This window comes from Ambystoma mexicanum, chromosome 3q, assembly GCF_040938575.1.
Source record: "Ambystoma mexicanum isolate Mex_15411 chromosome 3q, UKY_AmexF1_1, whole genome shotgun sequence".
NCBI lineage: Eukaryota > Metazoa > Chordata > Amphibia > Caudata > Ambystomatidae > Ambystoma > Ambystoma mexicanum.
The window spans coordinates 125,784,228-125,806,270 of NC_090926.1; the positions used below are offsets into that span (position 1 = coordinate 125,784,228).

Consider the following 22,043-nt stretch of genomic DNA (forward strand, 5'->3'; position numbering starts at 1 on the left):
GCGTCTTCCTTGCTTTGACTGGGACGAGTAAGATTACTCTTATAATGATTACCTTCCTTTTTCTTTTTGGTTTGCACTCTCAAAGTCTTTATTGGGACGAGTAGGGATGGTTTCATAAAGATTTTCCTTCCCTCCTCTTATTCTTAGTGTTATACTTTCATTATCTCGAAAGTGATGACTATGAGTACTCTGATACTCTTTTATTCTTCTGATGATTCTCCAGGCTACTTCCTGGTTGTCTTGACTGTGATGAATGTGAATATTCTGATAATGATTCTCATTAATTTCTCTTCTTCTAAATGCTCTATTCTGATTATATTGACTGGAACTAGTATGAATGTTCATATGATTTACTGTCTCCTCCCCAGGTCTCCAGCTTTCCCCATTACCTCCTTCTCACTGTCCACCCAGCTTTCGACATGGAAAATACCCCATTTAAATTCTGTCCCACGTGTAAAAAAAGTATCTGTGGAAAGTCACACACAGGGTGTGCAATTATCTCCCTAGAGACCACCTGGAAGAAAAATGACTGTGTTGTAAGCTCTTCAAGCCAAAGAGGCTAAAAGATAGGCGGTCAAAACACTGAGTGTCCTTTGCGATGCAAGCTGAGGCATCTACGGAACACCCTGTCAGTGCAGAGGATTCGGAGCCAGAACAGGACTGGCCCGGCTCCGAGTCAGATTTCAATTCTGGAAATGGAAGATTACTCTGGGTCAGTCCCCAGCTCCCAACAGCAGGCTTTATACACTGCTGTGCAGGCTTTGTCTGGCGGAAAAGCTGTAAACCCATACATGGAACCATTTCAGCGCATTCCGCAGGGACGCCGAGCAAATCAAAGCACGGCACTCGTGAAAAATGTATTACGCCCAGACTGACATTTACGACACATTCGTCAGAAGTTCCTAAATCCTTGGCAGAGCAACAGACCTCTGCTCATACTCGATGTATGTTCAAAAGGGAATGTCCACACAGACTGTCTCCACACCAAAGGATAAAATAAATGAGGCCAAATTGCATGCGCAAAGATGCCCATTTTGACACATGTAGAAAAACAAAAGTCCACACACACAGACTGACTTTCCAATACAATGGATAAGCTTAAAAAAACATGATCACACAAGAACAGGGAGGTGTAGAAGATGCGTTTGTTTTTCTCCCTCAGGGTACCTCCCCCAAGAATGTCAGGGGAATGGACAAAACAGAGATTCAAAGTCGCTATGAACCATGTGGCCTCCTTCATGGAGTATTTAGACAAACATCCAATAAACCCTAAACTGGCCTTACAGTAGGACGAGGTACCTTTTAAAAAATTAAGTGCAGAGCCCGCTGTCCCTTACGCGGAACAAGTGGAAATAAAACATTATACTGATGAAGAGGAATATGTGGATGAAAATACAGGCACTGACTTGGAAGACCTTCCTGTTCCCTCACCAGACATTGACGGCCCCATTTCCTCATCACCAATAGATGACAATATACTGCACAATTATCTGCTTAAAAAAGCTGCAGTCTATTATAAAACTGATACTCATGAGTCTTAGGAGGACACAGATTTTGTGGATGAGAAGAAGCAAGTTAGCCAATAACATTACTTAAATCAGTTAAAAGACAGCTAGACCCCTCTCTATCTACACTAGTGTTAACAAAGCTGTGTACCCATCGAGTTGATAAAAGGTGCAAACTGACTACAACACGTAAGAGGGCAGGGACTCCGCTGGTGATTTCAGAAGCTCCTCCTGACAAAGTTTAAACATCCATGCTCGCAGCAAGAAAATAATACAGCCCCAGTGGCTAGTTTGAATAGAGCCCAATAAGATCACCTGGAAGAGCTTACTAATGTCTATGAATCCCTGAGAAGTGAGATGCTCAAAGCACTATCTGAGGTCAAACAGACTGCTAACTTACTTCTAAAAAAGACCCTAGGCGCTGCAGATACAGCTGAGGGGACCTTAATAAAAAGGCATGCTTGGCTCAAACTCAGGCTTTGGAGTAGAACCTCTAGGAAAATTGCTAAATATGCCAATAGAGAGCTATGTACTATTTGATGAAGCGGTCAGTGAGGCACTAGAAACTGCAAAAAAAGGACCTTGAAAGAAACACTCAAAACATTCACCCAAATCACAAAATATCCTTTTCAACCAAGAGAAACACAGCCAAACTGCTGTGGTTTTCGTGGCCAAAGCTATTCAAGGTCTGGAGCGCAGACACCGTACTCCTCGGTGTGGGCTCCTCTTGATGGTTTGGTTACCAAGGACAATTGTCTACCACACAGTCCTCTTTCCCAAGACAATTTGGAGGAGGACGAGGCAGAAGGAGAGGCCAAACCACAAGAGGTACAGTTAAACCCTCAAAACAATGAATCCCTGTTTCAGGTCCCCTCCCATGTCACTCCGGTACGTGTTTGCATAACCTCATTCGACCAAGTATGGAAGGGGATCACTTCAGACAAGTGGATGTTGTCAACAGTCAAACACAGGTATTGCGTGGAGTTTCATGAACAGCCGCTTGGTCTTCCACCAAGACAGAGGAGAATACTCTACAAGCTGAAGCATAGATACTTTTACAGAAGGGAGCCATAGAACTCATCGGAGGTAAACAAGGGTGTTTATTCTTTGTACTTTCTTGTTACAAATAAAGACAAACCGCTCAGTGCTTGACCTAAAACCAGCAAACACTGAAGTCAAACCACAAAAAAGCAGAATCGCAACTTTGCAGGTCATCCCGCTTCTCAAAAGGGGAGATTTTATGGCAAGACTGGATATGAAAGATGCATACTTTCATATTTCAGTGCTGGCTGTGCATCGAAAATATCTAAGATTCAAAGTAGGTCAGGTGAATTAACAATTCAAGGTGCTCCTATTCGGGTTTGCATCAGCCCCTTGTGTATTCACAAAAGTACTAGCGATGGTTGCGACACACCTACGCAGAGAAAATATTTCAGTGTAGCCTTATCTGGGCGACTGGCTAAAAACTGGAGATCTTCTGCCTTAGCTGGGCTTTTCCATCAACGAAAAGAAGTCAAGCCTAATCCCCAGCCAGCAAAAACAGTTCTTAGGAGCAGTAATTCATACCAAGGACACGTTTGTCTTTCCCTCCGAGAGGGTCCAAAACCTAATACAATAGTTCCCTTGTTATACGGCTGGTCAGCAAATACCAGAAAAGTAATGCGCCTACTCGGCATGATGGCATTGTGCATCTTCATTGCACCATATGCAAGGTTACCCATCCGTCCAGTGCAAGAGTGGTTAGTGAATCAATGGTCGCAGGCAGAAGGCAGTTATGTCAATCTAGTGGAATTTTGCAAGCAGTGGTATTAGTGATACAGTGGTGGACAAAAAATATATGTTACAAGAGAAACTTTGTGAAGCCGACAACACACACACAACGGACAAATCACTCTCAGGTTGGGGAGCCCATTGTCTGCATCAAACCGTGCAGGGAATGTGGACACACACACTTTCCAAGAAACACATTAACAAACAGGACAAGGCTCATTTCTTAAATCTATCCAAACTCGCACAGAAATTCTGGAAATGGAGCTTCCAAAGAGGAATACATCTCCTATCTCAACATTTTCCAGGGTAACACAACTGGCTAGCAAACACACTAAACAAAAACACAAATCATTTCTCCAAACATGACATTATTACACACTGGGGGCACCCAGACATAGATCTATTTGCCACAAAAGAAAACGCAAAATGCCTAAGTTACACCTCCAGGTTCCCGCAGAAGGAATCCAAGGGGAATGCACTGTAGATCAGTTGGTCAGGGATATATGCATATGATTTTTCTCTGACCCCACTCTTGAACAGAGTAATTGACAAGATGCACAAAGAGCACTTAGCAATGATTGTCCAATGTGGGCATGTCAGATGTGGTATTCCCACCTCCTCAAATTGTCAATTTGCCCACCAATGAAGCTAACATTCCCTTAACAACATGTCACAAAATCGGGGGTTAATACTGCATCCTCAACCTCAGACAGCCATTTTAGCTGCTTGGATCCAGATGTTAGAGTTTGGACACCTTCATTTGTATGGAAATATTAAAGGAAGCCTGTACGCCTAACACTAGACAGTGCTACTTTAACAAATGGAAATGATTTGTAGTGTGGTGTAGAAATTCAAATGTCAACCCAATTGACTGCTCACCATTTCATATAGTGCACTACCTATTACACTGGTCCAACTCAGGACTGTTCTTGAATTCTTAAAAGTCCACATTTAGCTGCACTAGCTGCATATACAACATTGCAGAGCAAAGTTCCAGTCGTGAAAGCATTCATGGAGGGAGTAAAACAGCTTTGCCCTCTGATTGCAAACCCACCTCAGGTTGGGATTTAAATATTGTCTTAAGCAAACTCATGGGCCCATCTTTTTAGCCAATGCAAAAAGTAAGCCTCAAGGATCTCACTTACAGTCGCTTTCTTATAGCCATTACATCTATTAGGAGGGTAGGTGAGCTTCAGGCATTGTCTGTGACGCAAGGTTTTGTAACAATACATAAAAACAAGGTGGTCTAAAGAACGCATCCATGCTTCTCTCCAAAGTACCATGTCAACCAATCCATTGAACTGCCAGCTTTCTTTCCGGATCCACAGAACTCTGGGGAGAGAGCACTTCACGCACTAGGTTCGGCGAGCAGTCACATACTACCTCAACAAGACATAACCACTCTGAAAAACTGACCAGTTCTTTGTGTCCCCAGCAGCCTGGACAGAAGGGGATCCAGTCTCAAAAGGCTAATATTGCTAGATGGCTTTTAAGAAACGTACAGCAGTGTTACACGTCATAGAAAACATTGCCATTTACACGGAGTACAGGGTCTACATTGGCATAATAACATAAAATAGAAATAGAAAATAAAATAAAGTTCAATAACCTACCTGGATGCCTTGTGGTGTCTTCATTTCACTGGCGACGAGTCTCTGAATCAGGCTGCTGTTGTTCCTACAGGGCTGTCAGGCAGAGGATTTAAGCACAAGGCGTCCCCCGGCGTGGCCCAGCACACCCTGCTCCTTTAGGAAAGGTGTGTGTGGTGGTGTACCCCATCAGATTTGGGAAGAGTGTCCTGGCGGAATGTTAGGGAGAATTCTCTCTAGGCTGAATTTCCTAACCTAGTGAGTCCCCCAGCAGCTTTGCTGGATTTCTGGAGTTTGTTTTTTTCTCCTGCCAAGAGTGAGACTCTTTTTCTCCCACTATTGGACATGATTTATGGTGTTCCTTTGACTGCTAATGTGTTTTATGGGCTATGGGGTCATTTACTCCATAGGGTCTCATGTGTTTTTTTCTATGTGTGTTACACAGCACCCTCCGTGCAGTAACACAGGGGTGTCATAGTGACACCCCACCATAGACTCCATACCCTGGGACTGACTACTGTCTCCCAGGGCATGTAAAGTCACCATTGGCTTTACTAGTCCCAAATTATTAACAGAAACCAGTACAAACCATCATATTGTGGATGTACTGGTCCGGGCAATTCGATTGCCCCGGGGTCTGTTAGTCGAGGGGGCACGTCTCCGTCCCCCCTGATCGAGTTTTGGCTGGTGGCAGTGGATACTACTTTTTATATTCGACCGTGAATATATTCCTATGGGATTTTCCCATTGTTCGAGGCTACCAACTGTAATTATTTAATTCTCATAGCCTCGAACATACCGCCGGTTTATTTATTTAATATTAATTCGCCGGTTGGTATTTTTTGCCAGGACTCGATTCTAAAATGGCGTTTGTGTTCTCTTCTGTGACTTCAACCCAAGTCAAGCCCTTTGTTCCACTTTTTGGCGGGCTTCTCCAGAGAAGCCTCCAAAAGTGGTGCCACTCTGTCTGGGTACCACAGGGGGTATGGGAGGGGATTTAGGCACCCTGGACTGAGTTACCTTGGTAACTCAAGTCGCACTCTTGTGTGATTGGCCCAAGTGGTGAGCCGGCCGGCTCACCACTTAACATGTTTGATTGACAGCTAGGCTAAGTGAATGGGGGTGTGCTGCATAAAAGTAGGGCTTTGGGGACTGGAACTTCAGAAGTCGCCACAGGACCTGAGAATCCTACGAGGGAGAAGCTGAGCCGACCTACCACGACGACACCACCGGTGGAGCTCTGCGGAACCGACTCACCACTTCCCGACGACAGAGAAGATCTCCCGACTGGAGAGGCTTCTTCCCCTGACTGGTGGGCACAACCAGTTTACCTTCTTCTCTTCGCACCCCAGACCGGCTTGTGGTCGAATTGCCCGTGCCAAGCACCCCGGCAACCGGATAGCCACTTACCACTGGACCGCGAATAAAAGGACCGCTCCTTTTACCTGAGAACTCCGCGGCTGGTTTCTTCCCTGGCAGTGCAACAGACTCCTGTCTTCCTCCCCGACGAGATCCTCTCTTCCCCCGGACGAAGCACCGACTTGCATCCGCTGCCAGGAACAACTGCCCCCGCTGGAGTAATCTCACCACTTTAAAGTACCGTGTCCGTCAGGCCTCCCTTTCTAAAGATTGCTACAAGGTAATAATAACCCCTTAACCTTCTGGACTGGGCTGGCCGCCTTGACCCTCTAACTGGTCCCTTTCTTTTGGTCCAACTCTTTTTGAACCTTTACAAGACTCTTGTGCATTGCAACCGTGTGACCTTGGACACATTTCGTTTTGATCCCCTTAAAGTAGATTCGGCCTACTGACTCTAAACTCCCGGTGTTACTTTGCCTTCCCCTCTTGTTGTGTTCGTGAAAAGGTGTTGGGATCTGTTTCAATTTATTCTCTGCTTTTCTCTCCCTTTTAAAATGAATTATTAGAGTGCCATCTACGTTAAGCGCTCACCGCTGTCTGAAAATAAGTGGGGCTTTACTTAAGACTTGTCTAATATTCTTCTAAGGGAATATATATCTTTTAGTGACCGTGTTTTTGAATTGCTTACTATTAGTACCTGTGTGTTTTTCTAGATGTGGTTTTAAATAAATAATTATATCTCTTTTACACCAAGCCCTGGTCAGTGTTTACTTGTTCTACTATGTTCTTTTGACTTATTGTGAATACTCTGTATACTGCCTAACTCTTCTTGAGGAAAGTCTGACTGCTCAGCCACAGCTACCAAGCGAATCTGTGTGGTACAGACTCCTACCAAGTGGGCTTACTGCCGAACACCTGTAGTCTTAAATCTTTTGCAGTGGTCCCAGAGGGAACTGCACAGGTTTCTGCCTAACACGGAGGAAGGGAAAACTCTGCTTCCTTGTTCTGTGTGCAGATATCTCTGCAACTCCAGGAGCCTGGTGGTGTGGTGCGCACTTAACTATTTGATACGTGATGTCTGTTTGGTGAAGCAGCAGTGGGTTGCGTGCCTCCGTGAACGAGCCAAGCAGCAGAGATCTGCCGGGAGACGCTTCCCCTTTGACACAGGAGCATCCTGGTTTCCCTGGCAACTAGCTGCAGCTCAGTAAAAGCAAGGTATTCGGCCTGCAGGGCCTCGTCAGTGTGGGCAATGCAAATCATCCTGTGTCTGCGGGTACGTGCGTAGAAGTTAAGAAATTAATATAGTTCCCCATTGCAGTGAGAAATACGTTGAGAGGGAGCAGTGATTCACTGAGAGGAAGCAGAGGGCAGTAAATGTTTGTGGAATAGCAATGCCAGGAGTGCTGGGCTCTGCTGTTTTTATGGCTTTTCCTGGGCCTGTCAAGATATAGTGGAATTAATGGAAAAAGGGCTTCATACATTACCTGCGAGCTGTGTTTGAGACATTGCCAGACACTGTTGATGTTTCTGAAGTGGCGGTGTTGAATGATCTTGAAGTGGCCTTTAGCAAATTGGTTGGCCACTTTAACCCTAAAACAAGCATGATTCTGGAGCAGTATATCTCTGGGGTTAGAGTTCAGGAAAATGTGCAGAGTATGTCACTGCTCTGCATCGCCTTGCTCTCACGTGCAAGTTTGGATGAATACATACAAGACTAGTTTGATACACTGCAACAGCAACAAGATCAGGGAGGAACTATGGCTAAGGGATGAACCCAGCCTGGACAAGGTGATCGAAATTGTAAAAATGGTTGAACACTCCTTGGACTGTGTCGCCAAATTGGTCGAGTATGAGACCAAAGAGCCCAGTGCGGAAATATTGAAAGTCGAGTCTGACAAGAAACTGTAAAGGAAGAAAGGAGTTGTCACAACGGCCATGGGCTGGACTGGATGGCAAAGGTCCATGTTCCAGACAGAAAGTGAAGGTCCGTTTGTGCTACCGTTGTACAAATGAAACGCATTTTGCAGGTTCCTCAGCATGCCAAGAGAGGAAAGTCACATGCTCCATATGCAAGAAATCGGGCCACTACGCAGATTGTTGTAAGAACTTTTCAGAGGAAGTAAAGTGTTTCATGTCGCTGAGGATGGGCATCAGTCATCTGGGGAAGAAGACGATCAAGCAGAAATCATAACTGTTAATGTTGTGCAAGGTGTAGATGATGTATGTGAGAGCCTGCTTGCGAGTGTGTATGTGGATGGTCGAGTAGTTAAAATGATGGCCGATTTTGGGCTACGGTGTTGCTGATGTCCAGGCAGGTTTATGAACAAGATGTTGGTGGGGGTGTGAAGGAGCTTATACCTCCTGCCATTAGGCCAGGTGGGTACAATTTTGACAAGATTGACCTGTTAGGGTACTTTGTGGTGAATTTAGATTTCAAAGGTAGGGAAACACGAGGAGAAATATGTCCGGGTGTAGAGAACAAAGAAATGTTGGGTTTATTAGGGTAAAGTATTAGGTATTACCTAATTAGGTACCAGTATTAGGGTAAAGTAGTGACTTTACCCTAATACTGAAGAACATGTGTTGCCTGTTAATGTGTCTATGGTGGATCATTTAAAAAGGTCTTTGCGGATTTAATAGGGAAGGTTAAGGGCATGAAGCATAGGATTGTTCTAAAGGAGGGGAGTGTGCCTGTTGCGTCAAAATTTCAGCCTGTGCCATTGGTCCTGAGAGAGGGCATGAAGTGTGAACGCAAATTATTTAGACAATTGGGTGTGATTGAACGGACCTGGAGTGTAGAACGGATCTCTCCTCTGGTTGTTGTGAACAAACAGAGTGGGAAGCTGAGGTTGATCATTGACCTAAGCAAATTGAAAAGGTGTGTGGTGGTGGAAAGGCCCCCTCTCCCTACTATGTCGGAGATATTAGTCAACATTGGTCAAGCTAAATGTTTTTCCAAAATTGAACTGGCATCTGCATACCACCAAATAGTTTTGGAGGAAGAATCACAAACTTACAGCCATTATCACACATGAGGGCATATTCCAATTTTGTAGAATGCCTTTTGGTCTGGTATCAGCATCGTCTGTATTCCAAAATGCAATGGATAGATATTTCAAAGATATGAAACGGGTGCGTTGCTTCCAGGATGATGTGCTAGTGTGTGGAGATACCACGATGAGGTGCTTGCACAATTTTGGCATACTTTGTAAGCAAATGGAATTACATTGCGTGAGGGGAAAGTGTTTATTTAGGGAGGAGCTCTGTGGAATACCTGGGTCATGAGATTTCTGCTGTATGGCTCAGACCCAAATCTGATATGGTTGATGCCATAAAGAAGATTCCCACATTAAAAGACAAAGGAGAATTGTGTTCGTTCCTGGGTATGATGGAGTTCTATCAAATGTTTGTGCAGAATTTTGCAGATAAGGTAGTGAAGATGAGGTAATTGCTCAAAGATTATGTGGAATATGTATGGGATGAGACCTGTGACATGAAATTTAATGTGGTAAAGGGAGAGATTGATATTTCGAAAGCTTCGGGACAGTTTGATACTCATAAAGGGTGTATAGTTACAGTTGTTCATAGTTAAAATGGCATTGGAGCTGTATTGTTGCAGGCGTGGGGAGAGCGAGAAGAGATCGTAACACATTAATCACAGGTGTTGCGAGGCTCAGATAGTAATTATTCTGTGCTTGAGAAGGAAGTCTGGCATGACATTGGGCAGTGGAAAACTTCAAGAATTTTGTCTGGGGGCACAATTTGTTATTCGAACTGATCATAAACTGTTAAAAGCGATTTTGGATTGAAAGGGTCTAGACAAAGTTGCTGGATGGTTGGCCAAGGATGCAAAGTTACAAGTTTATCATGGAGGCTATACCAGTTCGCAAGAATGTGCTTGCAGACATTTGTCGAGGATTGCAGGAAAGGATTGGATTGGAGGAAAGAAAGAAGGGAGCAATCCTGAGATTATTGACATGGTCTTCGTTACCCATGAACGGATGTGAGGAAGGAGGAATGAGTGGAGGCTGTGAGGACAGGCAACCTTTTGCAGACGGTTATGCGTTTTGTGACGTCAGGCCAGAGAGATTGTTGAGTGAGGCGGAGATGTTTTACTGGGAGGTGCAGTCTGAACTCTGTGTTGAAGGGAGTCTATTGTATTGGTGGGATTGTTTTGTTGTTTCAAGTGTGGTACGATGTAGGTTGATCGAATTGGCTCATGAGGGACGTATGGAATCACCAAAACCAAGAGTGTGTTGAGGGGAGAGTACTGGTGGCCAGGATTTGACTGAAAAATAGAAAGAAGTTTGGGGGCATGTGTGCAATGTGTCAAGGCGGGAAAGGGAGAGGTGGCTTGCTTCCAACCCATGGTTAAATTAAAGGCGCCTTATAGGGTGTGGAGTGAGTTAGCTGTGGATGTCTAGGGGCCAGTAGGTTTAGGCGGAGGCTGTGGCAAGTTTGTTGTGGTCTTGGTGGATCGTTTGTCAAGATGGGCAGAGTTCAAGATAGTGCGGGAAGCTACAGGAGAGGCTATAGTGGAATTTTTGCAGGGGCCTTCGAAAGGAAAGGCCTTCCAGATACTTTGACTGTTGATGGGAGGCAGCTTGTCGGCAGTTACTTCGGAGAGTACATGAAGTTCTCCAGCATGGGGTCTGGCATGGATTCACATGTTCATGAATATTCCCTGTTGTCAGGCTGGGAATTCTGGGTAAAGAAAAAATCAGTATCCGTTTCGTTTCTGATCTGTCTTTCTTAGTAGTAACCAATCACTGGTCTCTGGGTCATACTGCCCCCAGCCAATGACTGCCCTCTCCCTAAGCCCCTCCCCTGGCAGCCATCCTCAGATTTTTACCGCACGTTCAAGTGTTGGGAGTCCTCGTGCTATAGCTCTCTAGCTTTTACTGTGTTTTGCGATTTTTCAAAGAGTTTAATCTCATTGTTCGTCAATCGAGCCTCAAGCTCCACCGTTTCTACTTCCAATCAACGGGGACCCGTTTCGGAATTTTGTATGACCCTCGAGGGTGAAGATTTCCTCGAGAACGCTTCTTGGAAGATTCCAGAAGACCTTGAGGCCTACCCCGTGGACATGGCCCAGGACAAGGGAAGCTCGACGCCCGGATCCAAGCTGTTCAGGAACTGCCTTGGATGCAGATTACAGAATGTGTTCATGGAAGACAAGCATTCTAGATGCCTCTACTGCCTTCACAAAGACAAAATGCACGTGGAGAAGGAAGGTGCGTTTTGCAAGAACATGTCGGAGTGGACCATGAGGGATCGACGGATCCGCCTCACCAACTGGCTGCAAGGAAAGAGCCCAGCGGTAGGTGAGAAGAAGAAGAGGTCCGAGCGGTCTTCTAAGTCCTATGAGGGCGCTGCGGCGACGGGGGCCCAACAGAAGGCTAAGCACTGCGAGTCCGCGGGCACCGGGAGCGCCGATCGGTCGGGCTCCTCGGCTGCCAGGCAGGGTGTACTTTCACCGACGACATAAACCACGAGCCAACGCTCTGGCTCGGGGAAGAGAAAGTCGGAGATCCTGGATATGCGTCTGGAGAAGCCCCAGTCGATCCCGACGGAGACAGCCGAGGGGGAGCGAGACGGTGTCCCTCCCTCCAAGGTGAAGGCCTCAAGCACAGCAAAAGTTGTGAAGGCCCTGATTCAGCCGGCTATGGCCTCTATCGAGGGAGTTGTGACGGCCCTGGCGAAGCCTGTGGAGGCTACCCCAGTGGAGACTACCTCGGGACCCAGAGTTTTCCTGCCACCGCAGAGGAAATCCTCTTTTCAGCCCATCGAGAAGACCCCCGTGAAAACCCTGGTGGAAAAAGGGGGTCGGGCGGTGGGCATCACGGACACGGATACAGCCTCTTAGGCGGAGCTGGTTGAAGTCGTGCAAGGCCTCAACAAGATGTTTGAGGAGGTCTGGTCCCACGGGAGGAACCCTGAGGAGGCGGACGAAGAAAGCGATGGTGGCGCTGACGAGGTTCCAGAGGAGGAGGATCAACCATCGCGCCCGTCGCACCCATTGCCGGACAACTCGGCGGCCATTTTGATGGCAATCCAAACCTTATGCATTGAGATAGGGACGAGATTGCCTCTACCCCCAACGCAGAGCCGGGCCCATCGGGAAGCCCTCCAAATAAGCAGAGGAGAGTTCACCCCCCCCCCCCGCCTTTCCAGCCCTCACGGCCCGCTTAACCTTCATCTCCTTCCCCTGATTGTAGGGATGACACGGGAACAGATACGGCCACGATGGGGGACGGATGACGACAGGATGGGCCTTCCATTACCACCCCCTCGGGCCTGCCCGCCCAACGAAATTGGCTCCTTTCACGCCATGATTTCCAGGGCATCCGAGCTCTTCCAGCTCTGCCCCGAAGAACAGAAGAAGGAAGGCTTGCTTCCTCTATCAACGGCGCAAGGCCAAGAGGAAGATCTGGGACGAGGGACTTGCTCTCCTGAAGAACCCGTCCACGACGCCTGCCAAGAGGGATCGGTACGAGACGAATTACCGGGTCCCCAATTCCGCCCCTTTGAGCCTTAGGGCACAGCCGACCCCAGATTCGTTTGTCTCGGTGGCGGCCAAAAAGAAAGCGACGGGGGCGACGGCTTCAACTTCAACCTCCTCACCTGACGGCGAGGGAAAAAGACTGGATGCCATGGGACAACGAGTCATCTCGTCCATGGCGACAACTATTAAGGCAGCCAACGCCCTAGCGATTGTGGCCCGTTACGACAGGGAGTTGTGGTACAAGATCACCCCCATGCTGGACTTCCTACCGGACGACAAGAGGGCGGAGGCCCTGGGGATCCTACAGGAAGGTAAGGTGGCGTCGGACCACGCCATAACAGTGGCCATGGACATCGCGGACACCGGGTTCCGCCAGTTGGGCAACAGTGTTTGCCTTTGACGGCGGGGATGGCTCAAGCCAACAGATTTCCGCCAGGAAGTGCAAACCAGAGTACTGGACATGCCCTTCGACGGGAACAACCTGTTTGGAAAGACAGTAGATGAGTCACTTCAGGCCATCAAGACCGACATGGAGGCGGCTCGGGCCTTGGGAGTTTTGCAGCAGCGACGGCCGCCCTTTCGGATCTCCAGAGGCAAGCAAGGTGCCTCCAAAGGATTTGGTGCTGGTTCCTCGACGTACCGCCAGGCAGCCCACTCCTCGTCACAAGAGGGCCTACAGAGGGCACGGCAAGTCCGGGAGGACGCCGTCGCCAAGGAGGCCAGGGCGGCAAGGCCGCCTCCAAGCAGGACTGAACTAGCCGTGGCGTCAGGCCCCCACCTGAGCACCCCAGTGGGAGGCCGGCTGGCGAAGGTTGTCAGCGTTTGGGAGTCCATCTCCACCGACCATTGGGTGCTGGATGCCCTGGCCCACGGGCACACTCTCGAATTTCTAAAGAAGTGCCCCTGAATTCCTCCCGTGGCCAGGAAGGAAAATCACATCCCACAACTGCTGTTAGAGGTAAGGGCGATGCTCAAGAAAGGGGCCATCGGGTTCGTCCCGAAGAGGCTCCAGGGCTCCAGCGTATATCCAAGATACTTACTCGTCAGAAAGAAGACAGGCGGTTGGTGCCCCATCCTGGACCTGCGTCGGTTAAACAAATACATCAAAGCCCAGAAGTTCCGGATGGTCACCCTCCAGCACGTGCTGGGACATCTGGAGGCAGTAGACATCCTATCGTCGCTGGGCTTGGAGGATGCTTACTTCCACATCCCCATTCTAAAAGGACACCGAAAGTTTATCAGATTCGTAGTCCAAGGACGGCACTACCAATTCAAGGCCCTGGCTTTCAGATTGAAGTTGGCGCCCAGGATATTTACCAAGTGCCTAGCGCCAGTGGCGGCACGGCTGCGCATGCAAGGGATCCACGTTTACCCCTACCTGGACGATGGCTCATCCGAGCAAGGACGGGGGAGCTCGCCGTCGAGCACACAGCGAAGACCTTCCAACTGCTCACGGACCTGGGATTCTCCATCAATTTAGCAAAATCTCACCTGCTTCCGTCGCAGGTCGCACTGTTTCTGGGATCCAAGCTCGATACAGTGGCACGATTGGCTTCCCCGTTGGAAGAAAGGACGAAGGCCATCCTGGGCAAGGTGCAGCGCCTGCTGGCCACGGACATGGCCAGGGTGAGGTCCATCAAGTCACTTCTCGGCATGATGTCCTCTTGCATCTACCTGGTGCGCCTATGCAGACTGCGGATGCGTCCTCTACAGGAGTTCCTCGACGCCCGTTGGATGCAAGCGGCGGGCAGCTTCGAAGACAAGATCCCGCTCAACGAGGTCTTCAGCCAAGCTATTCGGTGGTGGGGCACCCGCGAGCATCTCGCGGCGGGCACAGACTTTCAGACCCCAGCACACCAGGATACGTTGACGACGGATGCCTCCCTGGAGGGTTGGGGAGCGCACACCGGAGATCTTCACGTGAGAGGCCTTTGGCTCCCGCAGGAGAGGTCACTCCACATCAACATCCTGGAGCTGTGAGCAGTGTTCTGGGCTCTCAGGTTGTTTCTCCCGTCCTTCAAGGGCAAGGTGGTAAGGATTTTCACCGACAACACCATCACGATGTTCTACATCCGGGAGCAGGGAGGAACCAGGTCCCCGGCCCTATCCAAGGAGGCGCAGGATCTGTGGCATTGGGCCGTTGCCCAGGGGATGTTTCTGGTGCCCTTCCACCTAGCAGGGATAAAGAACACCATCGCTGACTCGCTGAGCAGGGAGCTGCGCTCATGCCACGAGTGGGAACTGCTTGAGGACCAAGTGGATCAGCTTTTTCGACGATGGGGCAGACCCCATATCGACCTGTTCGCGACGGCAGTGAACTCCAAGTGCCTGAGGTTCGCCAGCAGATTTCCCCAGCCGAGGAACATGGGCGATGCTTTCTCGTTCCCCTGGGACGGCCTGTTCCTGTATGCGTTCCCTCCGTTGCCGTTGCCACTGCGACCCGTCAACCAACTCAAGAGGTCCCAGTGCAGGAGGATCCTCGTAGGACCGGCGTGGCCGAGACAGATCTGGTCCCCGACCTTCTGGACTTGTCAGCGTTCCCCCCATTCAAACTATCCAAGGACACAGATCTTTTCTCCAGAGAAAGGGGCGCCATCCTCCATCACGACCCGGGGTCGCTGAACTTGCATGCCTGGCTCCTGCGGCACTAGAGTTTGGAGGGTACGATATCCCGGCGGACTGCAAGGAGGTGCTTGCAAAGGCCAGGGCGTCCTCAACTCTCAAGTGCTATGGACACAAATGGAAGAGGTTCTCTGTCTGGTACCGTGCACAGATTATTAACCCTCTGCGAATTGCGGCCCCTCAAGTGCTGCCGTACCTGCTGTCGCTGGCCAAGGCGGGGCTGGCTCATGCCTCCATCAAAATACATCTGGCGGCGATCTCCCGCTATACCAGAACTACAGGACGATCATCCCTGTGGTCTCATCGCCTGGTGAAGGATTTTATGAAGGGACTATTCCGTTCTTTACTGCCGGTGAAGGCTCCGGCCCCGTTGTGGGAGCTCAACGTGGTGCTGACCAGGCTCATGGGTGCACCTTTCGAGCCTCCGCATTCGGCACCGTTGAAGTTCCTGTCGTGGAAAACAGCATTTCTTGTGGCCATCACTTCTGCACAGCGAGCGGGAGGGATCCAGGCCCTATCCTGCAAGCCTCCACACTTGACATTTCACGAGACGAGGGTGGTGCTGAGGACGCACCCCTCCTTCATGCCCAAGGTGCCGTTGGACTTCCATCTTAACGAGCCCTTGGTGTTACCAGTTTTCTTCCCGTCGCCTTCGTCGCTGGCCGAGAGGACTTTGCACTCGCTGGATGTAGCTAGAGCGCTGAAGTTCTACGTGGACCGCACGAAGAGTTTTCGGAAGACATCACAACTGTTTGTGAACTTTGGACCTGTGAACCAAGGGAAGGCCCTCTCGAAGGCTTCCATTTCCAGATGGCTCTCCGGCTGCATCATGCACTGTCACCGGTTGGCAAACCGACCGCTGCCCGGCCGTCCGAGAGCCCATTCGACCACAGCGATCGCTGCTACCACGGCGTTCTTGTCTGGTGTACCCCTGCTGGACATCTGCAGGGCCGCTACGTGGAGGTAAATGCACACCTTCACGAGATTCTACTGCGTCGACCGGGATTCCAGGGAGGAGTCCAGGGTTGGCCAAGCAGTGCTGCGCAACCTGTTCGCCTGAAGGTGGGCCTGGTGAGGAGGTAAGAGTTGCTTAATGTTGAGTTTATATAATACTTAATGTTGAGCCTTGCCACCTCCCCTGGTTGTGCATGTGTGTACGGTTATGTATTCTTATATTCATGAGCATGTGAATCCATGCCAGACTCCATGCTGGAGAAGGAGCAAGTTACTTACCTGTAACTGTTGTTCTCCAGCATGGGTCTGGCATGGATTCACATGCAAACCCTCCCTCCTACCCCTCTGCGGCTCTTCACTTGGTCATACTGCCACTTTACGTGCTACCAAATCAGAGGGTGGCTGCCAGGGGAGGGGTTTAGGGAGAGGGCAGTCATTGGCTGCGGGCAGTATGACTCAGAGACCAGTGATTGGTTACTAATAAGAAAGACAGATCAGAAACGAAACTGATACTGATTTTTTCTTTACCGAGGTTTCCCAGCCTGATGACGGGGGGAATATTCATGAGCATGTGAATCCATGCCAGACCCATGGTGGAGAACAACAGTTACAGGTAAGTAACTTGTTCCTGGTGTGGCATGGGGCATAAACAAATAGCTGTCATCACCCAGAGAGTAATGGGGTGTTGGCGAGAGTGAATAGGTGAATTATGGGGGCGAAAATAATGGTTTGAATGTGTGGTCAAGATAAGAAGCCTGTGATGCAAGAGAGTTTGTATGTTATCCCAATGGCTCCCCATGCTGCCAACGGGGAGTTTGTTCGAGTTAATGAGGGGAAGGAAAGGGATCACCAAGGTAACTCCTCCATGCTTGGGGAAAGAGAGAGACTGATTGTGTGGTAGATGTATTGACAAGACAAATCTGAAAAAGGATGAGTGGGTGAAGAGGGAAAATGAGAAGAGTGGTAAACTTGCGGTGGAAGTTCGCAGAGGTGATTGGGTTTATATAACGAAGGGAAAGGTGAAAAGGAAGGGGGATCCCTTATTTACGGAACCTGTGCAGGTGAGAGAAGTGTTGAGGGGAACTGTCAAGCTGAGTGGAGGACATGTGCATAATTTGGGAAGCGTGGCGCTTGTTAGGATTTCATAAAAATAAAACATAGATTGAGGAGGGGAGATGTGTTGTATTGCGATTCCATCGTGATTTGGAATGAGTGGAATGTTTGCTGTTGAGCGAGTTCTGTTGGAGTCAGTTGAGCTAAGCATAGGACGCAAAAGAGTGTGGAAGGCTGGGGGATGCTGCAAGGATTCTTAACTTGGCTGTGTGGAACATAAAGTAAAGTTCAAAAACCTACCTGGAGGCCTCATGGTGTCTTCATTTCACAGATCCATAAGCCTCAGAAGACAAACATTACATATCTGTAATTATCTATCTGATGCTTGGATCTGCTTAGATCCACATGTGTCCATCCATCTTCCCTTCGTTGGGAGTAGAAGATACAATAGACAACATCTTTTATATGAGGGTTTTCAGCACAATTCTTCATTCTTATTTCTCTATACACTTCTTGCAACCGAAGGTCGGAAAAATAACAATCTGAGGACCTCAACGCGTGACGGATCATTGGTACAGTACACGTCATAGTAGGGATAGTATTACAGAAACACCTTGTCGATGTCCCTTTTAGAAATCGAAAATAAATCATGTGATACTCCAAACCAACCACAAGATGTCGGTCTATGCAAAGCACGTGAACCTAAGCAGATACAAGCATCAGAAAGACGATCACAGGTATGTAATGTTTTCCGTACTCGACAACTGGGGAATTTTATGGTGTATTCCCTATACCCTTATCGAGTGGAGGATGTTACTTGTGAGTTACTGGATGAACTAGCAAACTGTGCACCCACTTACCTGTCGAACTTATTCATGTGCAATACCTCTGACCGACCACGCAGAGCAGCTCAAGCACACTGCCTTACGATACCACGGTTTAAGCTTCAGAAGGCTGGGGGCAGCAGCTTCCCTGTGCTGGCCGCGAAGCTATGGAACTCTGCCGATTTCACTTAGAACTGAGCCTTCCTTCCAGTCCTTTAGAATTAAAGCCAAAATCTGTCTTGCAGAGCAAGACCATTAGCGGTTACGCTCGTGACCAACTTGCCCTCACTTGCTACTTATAAGTAATGCATCTACTTGTATTCCATGTATTCAGTTATGTAAATAGCCTCACTCCTGTGTATCTTTGTAAATGCCTGCGTAAATGTATATACTAATGCATATGTAAACACTGTTTGTAATTCTATGTAAATTGTGCAACTGTTACTTAAGAAATGCGCCCAGATGCCCTTGGGCTTGGCGCGCCATACAAATAAATCAAATATAAATACAAATGAAATTCTAAGTCACTATTAACTGCCTTGATGCTAAGGAATCAATCACACAGGTAGACGCCATAATCAAAGACTTCTCTATTCATGTATAATATTCTAAAGAAATGGCCACCCCAGAAATATTGCCAGGCTTTTGTCAGATGGTTGAGGAACCGATCAATATGGGTGATGCATCTGAGAGAAAAGAGCAAAAACTAAGACAGATATTTTTGGATTTCCAGAAAGTTTTCTCTGTTAGCAAATATAATTGAAGCCATCCGTCTCTTGATTATCCAACCATACCTATGGACTCTAATATGGCACCAATATTTGTAAAACAATACCGGTTGCCTGTAGCGTCCATGGACTCACTCACATAGATTATCAAGAACTTTGAATCCTGTGGGATTATTCTACCAATCCACAGTACCTTTTAAGAATCCAGTACTAGGAATATTGAAACCCACTGAACACTGGAGACTGTGCTGACTTAAGGGAATTGAATAAGAGGGTACACATGTCACAGTGCCCTCTTCCCTATATTGATCATGGCTTTGCACAGATGCAGGTTTCTTCAGTATATGCTGGCTAATGGATATCGCTCCCTAATAACAGCAATATATACTTGCCTTTATGTTTGGGGGGCAGTCGTGTGCATGCACTAGAACTCCATTTGGGTATTTTAATAGTGGAAATGTTATGCCTGCACAAAGCCATGGATGACCTCCTAACCAAAAGTATAACTCTTGAACACCTGGAGGAGGGGTGCCATGTGTTGACCTAACTGAGAAATGCAGGCGCAAAGTACTGAAAAATGCAGGCGCAAAGTTATCTCTCCAGAAAGCACAATGGTGCAGACATAAAGGAGGGAGATTTTCTAATTCATGAAATCACAGCCAATGGTCTTAATCGACAGAAGAAGGTTGCGGCTCTGCTGAAAATGAAGGACCCCACAAATCTATATGAATCCTAATCTATTAGGATTAACTAACTACATTCGTAAGTAAGAGGATTACACATAGCTCGTTCAACCCTAGGTCCATTTTTTGGAGGCAAGTGGGAGTTTATTCCAACCTCCATGCTTGCCATATCCCTCTAAAAATAATTAATTCTTCCTGGAAGCAGGATTTTCCAAAACCTATTTATCCGCTGTCCTATATCAGAAGCAGGTCAATAAAGTGATGTTTTAAACAAGCAAAACTTGTAAACCGATGAGATCACATTAAAAAAATGCGAGAAGTCACTCCTGACAACAGTATGGGAGTAGAAAAACTACCATTCGTTGAACCCTGGGGAAGCCTCTACTTATCTAGATGGATGTTCTTACCATATTAAAGAAAATGATGCGAATGAATTGGTATCTGGCATTAGGAATGATTGGGTGAAAGACAACCCTGAGATTGGTCCCCGGAATAGTCGGTTGGCAGAACTGATGCCATATATAAAGCTGTCATTACTGCTGTAGGTCACCAGCTCCAGGAACTACTAATCCTCACTGATTCTGATTGTTTAAAATGGATTAGTTTAGCACTTAGGAAACTGGAAAGCCAGTGGTATATATCATAAACTGCTTACATTGGTAATTGGACACTGAGACAGGCTTGTTCCTAGTTCAGTGGGTTTATTAGCTTACATGCTCAGTCCACATAAGTGGGTACAACCCCACCACCGCACCCAGAGCCTCCTCCTCGGCTTTCAGTTCCTTCACCAACCACCAGCTTTCTTCCTTCCCCACATTCTTGAATCCCCACTTACAGGATGCAAAGTACAATATAACACACCTCCCCCTCACACACACACACACACACACACACGCATACCTCACGCACATACACATAAGGAAACACTTTTAGATTTACCCAGTCTTGGCCAGCCTGCCATTGTTTCATACCTTCCCATCATCCATCACTACAGCATCCTGGAACTCCCTCACGATTCCTGTGGACCCCAAAACTGGGTCTCCGCTTCCCCCACATTTCTCCCCTTCTGCACACAAACTTGATCACCAGCACCAAACTCCCCACTTCTCACGCATTTGAGTAGATCATACCTCCCCTTCATGTCATCATCCCACTTGCACCTTTTCTCATTCCACTTAACAAATATTGCCCTTCCCAGCCATGGAAGGTGCACCACACTGTGAGACCTCCTTCTCCCAAAAGTACCTCAAAAGGAACCAGCACTGTCGTGGCATGTGGAGACAGTCTATACATCTTACATCGGTAAGTAGACACTGAGACAGGCTTGTTCCTAGTTCATTGGGTTTATTGGTTTACATGCTTAGTCCACGTAAGTGGGTACCAAAGCATCCCAGAGCCGGCTCCTCAGCTTTCAGCTTCTTCACCTACTGCCAGCCTTCTTCCATCCCCACATTCTGGAATCCCCACTCTCAGGGTTCCAAGTACAGCATAATAGTATACCTTGTGCAAACAACAAACTCTTGAAACACGGGAAGCTAATCTAAACAATGGACGATTTAGTGACCCCAAACAACATCACTCTATTTTGGAATAATGTAAAGGGCCCCTGGAAAGTTGAAGGTTACGTTCAAACCGGAAACAATTTGGCTGATGAACTAGCCAAAACTGAAGCAGTCCAAGGTGAATAGATCTATATGGAACATCTCTTTGGAGAAATACAAGTAACAGCAGTGACTCGATCATAAGCTGAAAGTGAGCTTTCTACAGATTCACAAGTCCAAGATTTAATTAAAGCACAAAAAGAAGATCCAAATATAGGGCGATTCTATACATTTTTAGAAGACCCAAAAAACCTTCCCTTTTCTGAACCCGGATTGGCAGAGAAAGGAAGATCTTTGAGTTTTAATGAAATTCCAGAAGATGTTCAGAATTCAAGATGGACTTTTGGTTAGGAAACCCTAATCTGGTTACGATCAGTGGGTGGTACTTACCTCATTCTGAAGAATGTTAAATCATGACACAGCAACATCTGGGCACCAGGGTTTTCAAAAGACAATGGAGATCCTATGCAAGGTCGCTAATTGGCCACACATGGATCAGGACTTAAATATTTACTGTGATGAATCCTGAGGGATTGTCACTGCTTTAGATGGGGGAGCCCCTTTCCATGAGGCCAGGAGGGTGAGGCCGCTACCCGCTAGTCCCTCTGGGAGTGGTACTCGGCGGGAGGATCTCATGGGGACAGGGGACCCCATTGAGAGTAGTGACCACTTCGGCAGAACACAGTATTTGTTTGACCCTCTCTCCTCCCCTCCAAAACCTTCTACACCCCCACCGGGTGCTCCAATGTACTTTTGCTATACATCTCAGGTGGAGACCATTGGCAAGGAAAACACTGATAAGGTATCCCAGGGTAGCACTGGGGCGATAAAGAGGATAAGATCAACGCTG

At 47.7% G+C, this 22,043-nt stretch overlaps 1 protein-coding gene across 2 annotated transcripts in view; it reads left to right on the plus strand.

Moving 5' to 3' along the window:
* The window catches only part of LOC138582204 (cyclic AMP-dependent transcription factor ATF-7-like), a 1,375,782-nt gene that overhangs the window by 1,242,636 nt on the left and 111,103 nt on the right, over positions 1–22,043 (plus strand). The gene's annotated exons all lie outside the window — the stretch shown is intronic.